The sequence below is a fragment of the Podarcis melisellensis genome (genome assembly GCF_964234715.1).
Source record: "Podarcis melisellensis genome assembly, chromosome: 16".
NCBI lineage: Eukaryota > Metazoa > Chordata > Lepidosauria > Squamata > Lacertidae > Podarcis > Podarcis melisellensis.
In genome coordinates this window covers 17,624,486-17,636,053 of record NC_138533.1, presented here as the reverse complement: position 1 = coordinate 17,636,053, position 11,568 = coordinate 17,624,486, and the positions used below count along the sequence as shown (strand labels likewise).

At 45.8% G+C, this 11,568-nt stretch overlaps 1 protein-coding gene across 4 annotated transcripts in view; it reads left to right on the top strand.

The window, feature by feature from the left end:
- MEF2D (myocyte enhancer factor 2D) overlaps positions 1-11,568 on the top strand; it is a 135,931-nt gene that overhangs the window by 84,661 nt on the left and 39,702 nt on the right. The gene's annotated exons all lie outside the window — the stretch shown is intronic.

The following is an 11,568-nucleotide window of genomic DNA, read 5'->3' as shown; positions in this document are numbered from 1 at the left end:
CAGGATTTCATGACATCTGTGGCAAATGATGAGTCTATTTCAGGCTCTGTCTGGTATCAGGACTTGTGCTGGATCTGTGTGTGTTCGTTCTGGATGGAAAGATGGTGACCTAGGTAGACACTTTGCTACCTGGTGAGGTTTAGGCTTACTGAAGTTCTTAATCTCTTTTGGGATAGGTGAGGAAGGTGTCTGTCTTTTATGTGATGGTTCTAGAAAACACCCTAGAGAGGTCCCATCTGGCCACAGTGATGTCTCAAATGGGACCAGGAATCCTTTTCCAATCTTGTACCCTCCTGGTGTTGTTGGACTACAACTCCCACCATTCTTGATCACTGGCCCTTCTTGACATCCAGTTGTGAAAGGTTGGATTACTACAATGTGCTCTCTGTAAAGGACCCCTGGACCGTTAAGTCCAGTCAAAGGTGACTATGGGGTGCGGTGCTCATCTTGGCGTTTTTCCACAGACAACTTTTCTGCGTCATGTGACCAGCATGACTAAACCGCTACTGGCTTATGGAGGATAGTGACAAGTGCCAGAGCGCACGGAAACACTGGTTACCTTCCCACCACAGCAGTACCTATTTTTCTACTTGCACCAGTATGCCTTCAAACTGCTAGTTTGGCAGAAGCTGGGACAGAGCAACGGGAGCTCACCACCGTTGTACGGATTTGAACCACCAACCTAACGTTAGCAAGCCAAAGAGGCTCAGTGGTTTAGACCACAGCACCACCCGTGTTTTACCTGCTTTCTGTAGGGCTGCCCCTGAAAAGTGTGTGGAAACTTTGGCTGGTCCAGAATGCAGCAGCTAGAAGTGTTCTGGGGCCAGCAATACTTTAGAATACCAGAATGCTGGAAACGGCAGGTTCTGCTGGATTAGATGGGCCATTGGCCCTATGCTCTTAGGTGAATGTGCAGTAAATAGCTGGTGCCACCTAACCTCCTTAGTGAACATTTTTGGATGAATGCTCAATAAACATGTTGTCTAGAAGTGACCAGGGCTTAATTCCTTCTTACAATAAATTTCATTATGAAAGACAGGAAGAAAGGGCTCTCTGGGTTAGGAGTTCCACACAGCCAACTGGAGACCCCCTCTTCTTTCTCCAATCTTCAAGAGGGAGTGCGCGGTTGCTTGTGGTCTGAACAGGTGAAGGGGTTGTGTGCCAGCTGCCTTTTGACAGCTGAAGAAATGAAACTGGAGGAAGCCTGTGGTTTAATGGGGGAAGGGAGAGATGAACCCTAGGAGGAGCGGTGGGGGCTGCAGAATAGAAAAGAACCATAATTACCTCTGTGCCAAGAAACCTCACAAACAATGGCAGCATACGGAGTTTGGAAGCCTGACAAGCTCGGTGTTTCCATAGCATCCTGGCAGTGAAGAGGCTGAGTTGTGAATCAGGAGGTCCCTACTTCAAATCTTGCCTCTGCCAGGAACTCGCATGGAGGGTGGCTTTGTTAAGCTGTTCTCCCTCGGCGCTCCCCTGCCCATGGGGTTGTTAGGATTTCAGAAATTCATCACTGAAATTTTTATTTATTTTCTATTGCTTCTGACAAGGTTTTAGTCTTCTGGGTGGCCAGCCTGTAGCAATTTTACTTAAAGTGGGGGGGGGGGGAGTAGCCAGTAGTTTTAACATTCCTTTGGAGGAGTCAATGTGCCACTGCTGTGCTGAATTAACATAACATATTTATTATTATTATTATTAAAATATTTATATACCACTGTATCATAAAAAATATATCACAGCAGTTTACAAAAATATAAAAATATAAAAGCAAACAAATAGCAACATAAAAAGTAAAAAAACCAAGTTAAAGGCAAAAAGAAATTTAAAAGGCTTTTGAGGGGGGTATACTCTTAAGCACCTGCATAAGCCCTGAGGAATAGAAAACTACAGCAGACATTTAAAAGTTGGCATTTAAAAGTTGGTTATTCTGGGGAAATTAATAAAATATTATTGAAAAAAATAAAAAATAAAAGTTGGTGCCGTAAATCTCTATCGGTTGAGTGTTCCACAGCACTGGGCCAGTGAGATTAAAGGCTCATTGTTGTCAAATGAGCCCCACCAACACAGGAAGAGCCTGTTGGATCAGGCCAATGTCTCTTCTAGTTCTCACAGTGGCCGACCAGGTGCCCGCGGGAAACCCGCAAGCAGGACCAGAGCACAAGAGCCATCTCTCCTCTTGTGGTTTCCAGCAAATGGAAGCATTATTGCCTTTGACTGAGGAGGCAGAGCATAGCAATCATGGCTAGTAGCCATTGATATTCTCTTCCATAAGTTTTTCCAATCCTTTCTCAAAGCCATCCAAGTCTGTGACTATCACTGCTTCCAGTGAGAGCAAGTTCCATAATTTAACTGTGCGCTGCATGAAGAAATACGTTCCTTTATATGTCCTGAATCCTGAGTTGCAGGGAGGGGAGGAGAGAAGTCCTCTATCCATTCCCTTCTGTTCTTGCAGTGGTGGAGAGTTTTGAGATATTCCTGGTTGGGATGGTTTTTTCAGGGTTTATCTGTGCAAATGTGTGCACATGAACCCTGCAGAAGAAGGCGGGAATGAACTGAAAGAAAAGAAGGTTGTGCTGAAAAACTCCTAAGTGGTGCTCAGGGCAAATATCCTCAAGGGAGAACAAAATTGATTTTTTTAATAAAAAAATTAAATTTATTCAAATAAACAGCACAGTGCCATGTGTGTGTGAAATATTGATACAAATACTGTATTAAATATTGATAGAAATACATAGATGTATAAATTGCATGAATAAATACACCATCATTAAATATTGATAGAAATGAAAAGCTGTTGGGTTGTATCCAGCTCAGACAGACTCAGAGGTGACCTATTGAAATCAATGGACTTGAGTTATTCATGATTGACTTAAGTCCATTTGATGTCAACAGACCTGCTCTGAACACTCCCCATTATTTACAACAAAGATAAACGTCTCTACTGAGCAGTATCTAAATTATTTCTAAAATATCAAAGGGTTTTGTGGCACCAGAAAATTTTATTGTGGCCAAAGCCAGCCTTCACCAACTTGGTACCCTCCAGATATTTTAGGGCTACAGTTCCCATCATCTGGGGCTGGAAAGGACTTGTAGTCCAAAATATCTGGAGGACACCAGGTTGGCTAAGGCTGGCATAAGATGTTGTAGATTAGAGTAGACTAGTGCCTTAATAAAATCTTACATATGGTGCAGTATCCTTTGCAGCAACAAACCAAACAGTACGCTGCCTCTTTAGAATGTATAGAAGTTTGGGTGTAGTCTTCAGAACAACAATAAATGGAAGTCAGTCATTCTTAACCTTTTTGTTTGTTTTTGTCTTCAGTCTCTCAGCTGTATAAATTTTGTTTTCCCCCATCTTAGCCAACTACTCTCAGTTTAAGTAGGGCTGGAGAGAGACCCGTCTACTTCCGAGCCACCAGAGTAGTTTTAACAGGCAACCTCTCATCACAGGGAACTCTGGGCATTGTGGCTCTGAGAGGGGAATAAGGGGTCTCAGCTCATTTGGCAAACTACAACTCCCAGGATTCTTTGGGGGAAGTCACGACTGTTTAAAATGGTATGATACTGCTTTAAATGTGTAGTGCAGATGGGGCCTAACTCAGCAGCTGCTTTGTACAAAAGGGTTGGCTGGGCCCCCATGAGTGAATGAGAACACTACCATTTTGCCTTAAGGAGAATGCTGCCAAGGTATGTGCAGATCTACAGATAGCAACTCGGATTGATCATGGAGAGAAACCAGAACACAAGGCCAGTTGGAGCCTATGGAGAAGATAGCCGATTTTGCATGCAGATAAGACACTGAGCAATGGAGGATCGCCATCTCTCGTTTTTAAAATATTTCTCTCATGCTGGTCTAAGTACTTCTCCAAAAGGAGATGTGAGTTTTCGTTTTTTAGCAAAAGGTCTTCAGAGCAATGCAGAGTACGTCCAGCTCCTCTCTGTTGGAGGGGGTGGGGACAGACTGACGGAGAGAGTGCCTCTGAGCACTCTCCTTCTACAGGGCTGCTCCTTCTACAGGGCTGACCTTACCATTAGGCAGTGAAGTGCTCTTTTTGTGAGGATGAGGTAGAATAATTTTTATTTCATTTTATAACGTATATAAAACAGAGAGGGCAGTTACAACCGCAGGTGAAAATTAAAAGATGAAAAACAAAACTATAAAATAGTCACATAGAATACGCACATGGGTTAAAAATAACAAAGTCCAAGTAAAGAATATCAGCGTTATCTGATCATCAAGTATAGTTCCAGATTTGCCAGGCTTGTGACGAGGGTTGCATTGAAAATGATGGTTCCATTGTATATATGACAGTGAGGCCACGAAAGGCCAGCAAATTGTTGTTTATGTAATTTATTGCATTTTTACTCCTGGGGAGAGGCACTTGTGGGATTTTCTGCCCCGAGTGCCAAGATATATTGGCCAGCCTTGAGTATTACGCACCTTGACTTGGCAGGGGCAGAGAGACAGTACACAGGGGATGTTTGGTTGGGGGCAGCAAATGTCTTGCTCTAGTCCTGCCCCTGTCTGAAGGAGCAGCAACTGTTAGCCAAGATAAATGAATAGTACTTCCATGTACAGTGGTACCTCAGGTTAAGTACTTAATTCGTTCCGGATGTCTGTACTTAACCTGAAACTGTACTTAACCTGAAGCACCACTTTAGCTAATGGGGCCTACTGCTGCTGCCGTGCCGCTGGAGCACAATTTCTGTTCTCATCCTGAAGCAAAGTACTTAACCTGAAGCATTATTTTTGGGTTAGCAGAGTCTGTAACCTGAAGTGTATGCAACCTGAGGTACCACTGTACTGAAGAAGTATATTCTGAATACCAGGCGTGGAGGTAAGCAGAGAAACAGCATTCAGAGGTGCTGCCTGGACTAGATACAACCTCACGAAAGACTGAACAGATTTTAGGCCAGGGAGCTCTCTCTCCATGGCACTTTGCTACCTTTAAGTGGAATATCCAGATTTAGGACCAGTGTACCTCAAGATGTCAGGGACAAACACAAGGGATTCTCACTTCCCTGCCCTCCTGGAAGTACCTGTGTGAAGTGGGTTGCTAGAAAAGATGGACCTGACTCAACATAACAGAGGCCTTGTACAGAGACAGGCCATTGGTCCATCTAGCTCAGTATTGTTTACACTGACTGGCAGTGTCTCTCCAGGGTTTCAGACAGAGTATCTTCCCCAGCCTCACTTGGACATGCCAAGGATTGAACCTGGGACCTGGTGCATGCAAAGCACATGCTCTAATACAGTAGTACCTCAGGTTAAGAACTTAATTTGTTCCGGAGGTCCGTTCTTAACCTGAAACTGTTCTTAACCTGAAGCACCACTTTAGGTAATGGGGCCTCCTGCTGCTGCCGCGCCACTGGAGCACAATTTCTGTTCTCATCCTGAAGCAAAGTTCTTAACCCGAGGTAGTATTTCTGGGTTAGTGGAGTCTGTAACCTGAAGTGTTTGTAACCTGAAGCGTATGTAACCTGAGGTACCACTGTACTGAGATACAACTCTTCTCCAGAGGCTGCTCTTATTAAGGGTTCAATGTTTTGCATTTACCAAACTCCTAAAGAGAGGATTGCCCAAACAGTTAATTTTTATTTTGGTTTCTTTTTTGCGAGTAACTGCTAGGAAAGATGGGCTGTTAACATTCCAGCAGTTTGGTGTCTCTGAAGGGGGCAGCTTATAGACGGACAGGAAAGGTCCAGAAGGGAGAGACAGGAAAAGGCAGGCAAGAGAGATTTGATGTGCAGCATTAACTAGTCTGCAGCAAAGCCTTCCAGATGTTTTGGGCTACAACTCCCATTGCCCGCAGCTTAAAGGGAGTTGTTGTCCAAAACATCTGGAGGGGCATTAGGTTATATAAGAGCACAAGAAGAGCCAGCTGGGTCAGGCCAATGGCCTATCTAGTCCAGCACCCTGTTCTCACGGTGGCCGCCAAGATGGTGCCCGCGGGAGACCCCAAGCAGGACCCCAGCACAACAGCCCTATCCTATCCCATGTGTTTTCCAGTAACTGGTATTCAGAAGCATTGCTGCCTCCTGCTGTGGAGGCAGAGCATAGCTATTGTGGCTGGTAGCTACTGACAGCCTCCATGAGTCAGGCTCTTCTGATGTTGAACGAGATAAGCAAGAGAGAGATAAGCAAGGCTGGTGAAGTAGTGAGTGCCACTCAGGTGCCCTTTGGACTGAGAAGCACCTCACCTCCACCCCCTGGTTCTCTGTGGAACCACTTGGCAGCTACAGTGGAACCACTTTATCCCCCTCTCTTGCCAGGGAGCCAGATGGGCAAATAGCAAGAGGCCGCTCGGCTTAATGGGCAGCCTACAGTCTGCAGCCGAAACCTCCTTCATAACGCCGCCTGCCTAAGCAGCCTCGCCTGTCTGTCGGCACAGGCTGGCGAAAGAGGAGGAGGAGGTCAGAGCCGGCCGCTGACCCCTGCCTTGATTCTGAAATGAAGTGATTCGCTTGACGCGGAGCAGGCCAGAGACCCTGGCAACGTGACTGCTGCTGGCTCTGAGGCAGCGAGCCCAGAAGACAAAGTATGGGGCGGCTTAGCCACCTCACGTGGCGGGGAACAGCTGTGTCGTGTGCCATCTTTGCGCTCTGAAGGGGTGAGGCGATTAGAGCCCAATCTTGTTAGGAGAGAGAGGGAGGGAGGGAGGTGGGGCCTGGGCTGCTTCTGGCAGAATGCAGAAAGAGAGGCATTCGCAGACCTGGGCCCTGCTTTCCTAGCTTACCCCCCTCCCTTGCAAAAACAAACAAAAACAAAAACCAGCCTGTTATTTTTGCCTGTGGGATTGTGGTGAACCTCCTAAGGGCTTGGCCTCTTTTGCAAAGCTGCTTCATGCTCCAGCTTTAATAGCATCTCTGAAAAACAATGTACACCACCTTGAGCTCCTTGGAGAAAATGGGGTATCCAGTGTTAGAAACTCAGATATTTAAGCTAGGCGACAAATGGCTCCTTAAACCAGGGTTACTTACAGTCAGCAAAACGGGATGCCATTTTTGCATCAGACTGCTTGAAAGTCACATTTTTCAATACGACTTTTGACTTCCTGAAATTCATTCTGATTGTGCAGATCAAATGCAACGGGTAGAATTCTACAGGATATGTTGCCAGTGTGTGAAAACAGGCAAGACCCAAGGACCCCCAGGCATGCACTCCATATGGCAGAGATGTCAGGCACTGTCTTGGCGCCCGGGTGTCTTCTCTAGGTCGCAAGCAGCAGATAGCCAGTTGCAAAATGTGCCAGGCGAATTTCAAATGCTGGGTATACCTGTAATAAATAAAATAAGAGGATCCAGGCTGGTGGACCAGACAAAAGACCCATCTAGCCCAACATCTGGTTCTTGCAAAGGTCAACCAAGGTGTCCTAGTAGGAAGCCAGCAAGCAGGACATGAGTGCAACTGTGCTGTCCTCAGCTGCAGGCCCCAGCAGATTGTATTCAGAAGCAGACCACCTGCAATAATTGAGGGAGAACATAGCCATTGTGACTATTAGCCATTGGTAGCCTTAGTAAAGGGGTAAAGGGACCCCTGACCATTAGGTCCAGTCGTGACCGACTCTGGGATTGCGGTGCTCATCTTGCTTTATTGGCCGAGGGAGCCGGCATACAGTTTCTGGGTCATGTGGCCAGCATGACTAAGCCGCTTCTGGCGAACCAGAGCAGCACACAGAAACGCCGTTTACCTTCCCGCTGGAGCGGTACCTATTTAGCTACTTGCACTTTGACGTGCTTTCGAACTGCTAGGTTAGCAGGAGCAGGGACCAAGCAACAGGAGCTCACCCCATTGTGGGGATTCAAACCGCCGACCTTCCAATCGGCAAGTCCTAGGCTCTGTGGTTTAACCCACAGCGCCACCCGCATCCCCATTGGTAGCCTTATCCTCCATTAATTTCCTCTGGGAAGCCCTCCAAGTTGGTGGTCATTGCTGCCTCTTGTGGCAGTGAATCCCAGGGTTTAACTACAGGCTCCATGAAGGACTTCTGTTGTCTGTCCAGAATATTTGGATGCACAACGGCTTTAGAGCACTACACTGGATTCTAGTACTATGTGAGAGTTAGGAAACCTCTTTCTCCACTCCATATCTAATTCTATACACCTCTGCTATATCCCCCCTTCAGCCCACTTTTCTTTTCTGTAGCAGGGTTTTGTTTTGTTTTGTTTTAAATATTCCCCCCCCCCCCGTTGTATAATGTATATAAAACAGAGAGAACAGAAGCAACAATAGATGAAAATTAAAAGACGAAAAGCAAAACTTTAAAATAGGCACTTAAAAATAAGTACAGTTACAGATGGTTTAAAGTAACAAAAAAAAAAATCTAAGTCATAGAAGAAAGAAGAAAGAATAAATGTCTTCACAAAAAGAAAGAGCATTTGCTTATCAAGTAGAGATTGCCAGACTTGTGACAAGGGTTGTCCCGCTTTATACATAGTAAAGGAATGCCAAATCATATGAAAGGTTTCTGGAGGTTCTCATCCTTGTCAAAATCTCAAATTATGTGCCATTTTTTCCATTATAGCTGTATTCCAGAGTGAGTGGTACTAAAAAGTTCAGTGTAAGATTTTTTGGCTGTTTCCCATTGAATTGCAATTACTATTTGAGCTGCCACGGTCATATACAAGACCAATTCTTTGGACAAGATGTCTACAACGGCATTGTCAAGCAGGGAATTAATTCCTTGGACCTTTTGGTTGTTTTCTCTGCTTCTCCCTTTGCTTCTCCTATCCCTTCGCCCCACCTTGACACACAGGCAGAGAGCCTGGTAAGGAGTGAATCCTCTAAGGCATCTCAGGTTTCAGCTCGCCTGCCCTCTGCAGTGGCGTGTTCAGGGGCATCCTGTCATGGATCAAGTGGCTTCATCAGGAGAGAAGGGCAGCCAAGCCTGTCTCCATTTGTCAGGAGCCAAAGCGGGAGGCAGGATCCGTCCAGCTGAGAACGGGTGGGGAGGTGACATTGCCAAAGGACAGCGCTAGGAAGGGTGCCCCCCCCCTCTGCATGTGATGGGCAATAAGGAAAAATTCACAGGCAAGGTTAGAGAAGCTGCTGGGACGGAGCTTTAATCTGACTGTTTAACCCAGGGGTCAGCAAACTTTTTAGCAGGGGGCCGGTCCACTGTCCCTCAGACCTTGTGGGGGGGGCGGACTATATTTTTTGGGGGAAATGAACATATTCCTATGCCCCACAAATAACCCAGAAATACATTTTAAATAAAAGGATACTCACGTAAAAACACGCTGATTCCTGGACCATCCACAGGCCGGATTTAGAAGGCGATTGGACCGGATCCAGCGCCCAGGCCTTAGTTTGCCTACTTATGGTTTAACCACTTTCAGGGGGAGCGTGAGGCTCTGGGTGGGTCTTGCAAGGCAGTCTGGGTATTCACCAGGACGGCTTCTTGCCAGTTCAGCCCAGAATGCTGCTGGACTCAAGTGACTCAAGACAACCAGTCTTATTCTGCTGCTTGGATGAACAAATATTGTCAATTTCAGTTTCTCTCATTTTTCCATTTCCAAAATCAACTCCCCCCCCCCCCCCAGGCTTCAGTATTTTTGTGTGCATTTCACTTAATATACACATTTGTGCATGCAATTTTGCCTAAAATGCACATTTTATGCAAGTAATTCCCACTATTATAATGTCTCTCAGTCTAACCTACCGCACGTTGTTGTTGTTGTGAATATAAGAAGAGCCTGCCGTGTGTTCACCTCAAAGGTCCTGCAGGTGCAAAGAGCATTAGAGGTAGTTTGTCTATAACTGTTAACAAGCACAAATAATCAAGAATGCACAATTAAAAGATTTTGGGAGACAGGGATGCCCAGTGTTATCAGTCATTGTATTGGGTAAAGTTATTGAAACTGAGCTGTATGGACTCTACCACTTTCACCTGCAAGCTGGGGATTAGACATAAGAATGTCTCTTCTCCCGCCCTCGCCCCCAAAGAAACCCTCAAACCGAAACCTTCTCTGCATGGTGCAAACTAGCATATATGGGTAAAGTGTTCATCTGAGCCTTCTTCCTTGGTAGGCCATGTTAATGGTTCCCAAACCTTTTGGAGCCTCCTCCTCCTAGGTTCCATAAACTCATCCCCAGTGCCCCCTCCCTTACCCTATTAAAAACATTATCCAGTATAATGGCTTGCATGGTCCCCTAAGGAAGATAACACTGCAATAAAATTCAAAACGGTAACAATTCATTGCACATTTATTCAAAATCCAATTAAAACTATTTAGTTTAATTAATTCAACACAGTTGACGAACTTGAACCAGTGATCCCAGCTCTTTAAAGTTTCTTAGCACCCCCTTAGGGAATCCCAGCCCCAGCCCCCCCCCATGGTACTGCCCAGTTTGGGAGATGCTGGTCTTTGTGAGAAGAGGAGCCTGTATGTCTGTGAGCATACCATCTCCGCTGCCTTCCATTCTGAAGTGGGACTCCCTGGCTTTAACACTTGATTTGCTGCTAGTTTGGTTTCAGCCCCTGCAATGTGGAGCAGGAGACTGGCCCACCTGCTTTCTCTGGTTGCTCGTGCGTGCCGTATCTCTCACTCTTCTCCTATCAACCAAATTCTTTGAGATCCTCAGCAGGCAGATGCTACGAAAACACACAGGCTGTTCTCACTATTGGAAGCCACGTAGCCTGGAATCAAAGGGAAAATAAATTTCACCCGAGTCCCCAGCTGAGCTTCCATCTGTCTCCTCCTCAGCACTATAGAATCTCTCCCCTCCTCTCTTCCTCCCCTTCCCCCACTCTGCAGACTCCATTGCCTTGGAGTTCACAGAAATACCAGGGCCTCTCTTTTACACTCCAAAAGCAGCATCTACATGCAGCAGACAGCTGGGCCCATAGGACTGGAAGATATGTCATTCATACTGCCTTTTAGGCGTGGGTGCTTGGGTGTCAGGACTCAAGCAGCCCTGGCTGCCCCAATGAATCCCAAATTCACCCCTGCAGCAAGTTATGGTGCTGGTTTTCCACAGTCATCTGTTTGACCACTGTGGGAACAGGAGGCTGGATTAGATGGGCCATCGACCTGATCCAACAAGCTCTTCTTACGTTCCATACATTCAGGATGTGAATGCAGCAAGGCTACTTGAGCAGGAGTCACGAGGAGTGAAGCGAGACTGTGCTCTGGCTCCCACTCTTTTTAACTTTTATATTGATGATTTGGCACCATATTTAGCCAATGCAATCTCCCCTTCTCCAGTAATTAGGAACAGAAATATTTCAGTCTTTATGTATGCAGATGATTTAGTGCTTCTCTTTCTTTCCTGATTGGGCCTCAAAAATCTCTTAGAAGTGTTCAGCACATACTGTAAACAGGAAAGCCTATCTTTATATTATTCTAAGACTAAGGTTGTGAATTTTGGCAGACCCAGTCCTAGGTGTATATGGTGCTTGGTTCATCAGGCTATTGAACAAACTTACTCATTTACCGGTAGATACTTGGGTGTACTTTTTAATGCAGAGCTTTCCAAACTTTCCTGTTGGTGACACACTTTTAAACATGCACCATTTTGCAACACAGTAATTCAATTTTACTGGCAAAGTGGTGGTTAAACTAACC